The sequence below is a fragment of the Grampus griseus genome (genome assembly GCF_964374135.1).
Source record: "Grampus griseus genome assembly, chromosome: X".
In the NCBI taxonomy this organism is placed as follows: domain Eukaryota; kingdom Metazoa; phylum Chordata; class Mammalia; order Artiodactyla; family Delphinidae; genus Grampus; species Grampus griseus.
The window spans coordinates 53446570-53450607 of record NC_138999.1 but is presented as its reverse complement, the minus strand read 5'-3'; the positions used below and the strand labels follow the sequence as shown (position 1 = coordinate 53450607).

Genomic DNA, 4038 nt, shown 5'->3' with positions numbered 1-4038 from the left:
AATTCTGCCCATGGGCCACTGCCAGGTGCATGGGAGGGGCAGGGCACAGCCTTCAGGCTCAGGGACCTTCCTTACCCCAGTCCTGGATAAAGCAACCTCCTGCTTGCCAGGAAGCTGGCATGGCAGGGACCTGGCCTGTGAGTTACCTCTGGCAGCTCAGCACCACAGCAGGAGTCCAAGGGGTGGGCTTGCCTTGCTGGGCCAAGAATGGGTCCTGCAGCCAGGGCTGTGTGCATGTGTACTGAGTGGTGCCCTTGCCTGCTCTGAAGTGGAGAGTGAATGGTAGGCTGTGGCTTCCAGGGAGGATGGGACCCAGGTTTCTTAGGGTGACTGTGCTTCTAGGAAGTGTTGGGAAACCTGGAAAGTTGCATGAGTCACTGTTGCTTTTGAACTAGAAATGCCTTACTTGGCGTTAGATGGAACAGGGAGAAGAATGAGTACCTCACAGGACCAGAGAGGCTGCTCCAGTAATAGAGAACCCCTTTTGAGGTGTTGTGATGTACAGAGGGGCTTGGAGCTTGCTATTGGTGGAGTTCTCTGGGCTGAACAGCAAATTAAAGATAACTTGTGAGAGGTCAAAGCCCAGATTCACAGTTGCATAAGTCATCACCTGGAATGCCTTCAAAGCTGTGAGGTGTGGGTGTATGAAAAGATAGATCTCATCTATCAGCTTAAAGAGAAGGCACTTCAGCAGCAGGCCCAGCAGCTCAACTGGTTACTGGGCCAGTTCAGTTGTCTTATTCATCAACTGGATTGCACCCAAAACAAAGATCTAGCCAATCAAGTCTCCGTGTGCCTGGACAGACTGGGAAGTTTGACCCTCAAACCTAAAGATTCCACTGTCCTATTCTTTGAAGCCAACATAACTGCCCTGCGCCAGGCTATCACCATATTTGGGTCTCTCAAGACCATTGAAATTCCTGAGCACTTTATGGCTCATGCTAGTTCATCAAATATTGGGTCTTTCCTGGAGAAAAGAGCTTATATACCATTGTCAGAGCAGAACTCAGCATCCAGCACCACAGCTGTCATTATCAGCGAATGGCTCCTTGGTAGCAAACCTGCCAATTGTCACCAGGCTTCTTACATACCCAGCACCAATCTCCAGGACTGGATCACCCAAAAAGCAGACCTTAGAGAATAGTCAGACTTCTGCCAGAGCCTGCAATTTCTTCAATAATGTCTGGGACAACCTAAAGGCCTTGGAAAACTGTCTCCACAAGAGTCAGCAATAAGAAGTTTCTGAAAAACCAAGTTACCAAAAGTGTAACAGCTATTCTACTACCAGTTCTTACTCCATTGAAATTGAAAAGGTTGGAGATCTAGGGCTTCTTGATCAAGATGAGATGGACCTTTCTGATTGGCTGGTGACTCCCCAGGAATCCCATAAGCTTGAGAAGTCTGGCAATGGCAGATGTGAAACCAGTGAGAAGTTTAAGCTCTTGTTCCGGGTGTTACCAGGAGTCCTATAGTGTGTATGATTGGCTTGTCAAGCCTGATTCCTGTACCAATTGCCCAAAGGTGTGGAGACTGAAAATCTGGTCAGTCTGAAGTGCCTGAATAACCACTTGAAGTCCAATAAACTCATGTCTGCTCCCAGTGTGATTACTGAGGATTGGCTTGTTCAGAACCATCAAGACCCATATAAAGTAGAGGAGGTCTGCAAAGCCAATGAGCCCTGTATAAGCTTTGCAGAGTGCATGTGTGATGAAACTTGTGAGAAGGAAGCTCTGTGTAAATGGGTTTTGAAGAAAGAAGGAAAGGATAAAAATGGTATGCCTGTGGAACCAAAACCTGAACCTGAGAAACATAAAGATTCCCTGAATATGTGGCCCTGTCCATTCAGAAAAGAGGCAACAGAACAAGCTAAGGCACCAAAGGCAATGGCTTCTTCTAGAATTGCTTATTCCTTCTAAGTCATAAACAACAGTCCCTTGTCAGAGTGGCTCATTACTCCCTCGTGCAAAGAGGGATGTCCCAAGGAAGTGCCTCTTACCAAGGACAGAGCTTGCAAACAAAAGCTCACAAGCCTCTCGGCCACTTCCTGGTTTCGCTTTAACACAGCTGACTGGGTCTTGCCAGGGAAGAAGACAGGAAATTTTAGCCAGTTATCCTCAGGAGAAAACAAGTGGCTACTTCAAAAGAAGGCCAAGGAAGTGTTACTTTATTGGTCCCTACAGGAGGAATACAACTTTCCCCCTGCCCTTTACAGCGCCCCCCCCAGCAGTTCGTGATCTCTTTGCCTGTTTGCAGTTTAAAGTTGATTTAAAAAAAAGATTGTATCGAACTCCTTTACAGATGTGAAAAAATGGAGTACTAGAGTCAAGCAAATTTTCTGCAGATTATCACAAATCCATGAGCTGATTGACTGTGGCTTGCCAAATCATTGTGTTTCTGGGTCTGATGTAGTTCCTTTCCTGCCTAATTTTGAACTAATGAAGAGAAATAATGTCATCAAATTATGAGTTACTGTGTAAAAGAAAAAGGCTGTTTGTTGATGCTGATGTGATTCAGTTTCTTCTTATAGCAGCATTAATTCACCCCTACACTAGAAACACAGCATCTTCGTGGCTAGGTCTTCTTCATAAGCCTCCATGGCTCCTTAGATGAGGTTGTTATTAGAAGTACATTAAAAAACTGAAGTTTTAAAAATGAAATAGTTCTATAATTAAGATGTGTTTTGTATTATAAAGCTAGTAAACTTACCTAACTTTTTGATTGCCCTTCTTTGGATGCTTCCCTTGCTGTGGGTTTTCTTCCATTACTGGTGAATTCTTCTGTTTCATTAATATACAATATATTGCACACAAATAATTAACCTTGCCAATATAGTGTTTTTTTCTTACCAAAATATGTATTAACAATCCTGGCAAATTTTGACATTAATTACAAAACATTTTAGCTTACATGCCAGGTTCAACGTTATTTTTCTTCTTTTGAAAGAAACTCAGTTACTTCAAGTTTTGTCTTTATTCCCTTCTCTAAACATTATTATTAAAGTATCTAGACAGCTCTTTCAGAAGGGCTCAATATTACTTGAAGTCTATATTCAGGGTAGTCCTAGTCTCTTTCAAAATATTCTGAAAAACTACAGGCAGAAGAGTCCCAGTGCTGAGTAATCAAAAAGCAAAAGGCAAGACATGTTGGAAATGTAGTACTTGAACTATTCACTATCCTAAGTGTTATTGGTGCATCCTGTGTAAATGAAAGATGAATCTGACACCTAAGCATAAATTAAATGTCCTCTCACTGCAAGCATAGCATACTTATACCTCTAAAAGTATAATGCAGTGACATTTTAGTGAATAGGCTGTTTTGAACACTTATGCCTTGGGGTGTTTATTGAAGCTTTATGAAAACTATTGATGTTTCCTTGGTATCCTTAAAGTTATGTCCATGCTTTAAAAAGTTTCTCTGTAGGCCACAAATGGTACTTATACCATGTTTTAAAATTCTCTAAGACGAAACATCTTAGCTGCTTTCCAGGCATTTAAATTATTAAGCCACTCAACTTGCCTATGTGTTATTGGAAATACTATTTTTTTTTTTTTGCGGTACATGGGCCTCTCACTGTTGTGGCCTCTCCCGTTGCAGAGCACAGGCTCCGGACACGCAGGCTCAGCAGCCATGGCTCACGGGCCCAGCTGCTCCACGGCATGTGGGATCTTCCCGAACCAGGGCACGAACCCGTGTCCCCTGCATCAGCTGGCAGACTCTCAACCACTGCACCACCAGGGAAGCCCTTACTGGAAATACTTTTAAAGTTTGTACTTGTGGTCATCTAGAAAGCCCTTTTGGGGAAATTTCACAGTCCCAGTGTCATTGCCATACAGCTTCACTAGAATTCTTGAACCACAGCTGAAACTAGCCTATTATTTTTTAGTTCCCAAGATACCATTTAGAACTTTAAAAGTAAAGGTGGTGGGAAAAACTTAAGAAGGAGCATTTCCATTATCTTATGTTGCAGGAAACTTTGTAGTTTTTGAGGTTTAACACATTGTGTATCCCTCAATTAACATTAATCACTATGCTAATGAG

General features: G+C 42.8%; 1 pseudogene across 1 annotated transcript; it reads left to right on the top strand.

Annotated features, from left to right (window-relative positions):
• The first annotated feature begins 433 nt into the window (after positions 1-433).
• Positions 434-2304, top strand: LOC309839869 (nuclear receptor coactivator 4-like; annotated as a pseudogene). The gene has a single exon. The product of its transcript is annotated as a nuclear receptor coactivator 4-like (transcript).
• Positions 2305-4038: the final 1734 nt, after the last annotated feature.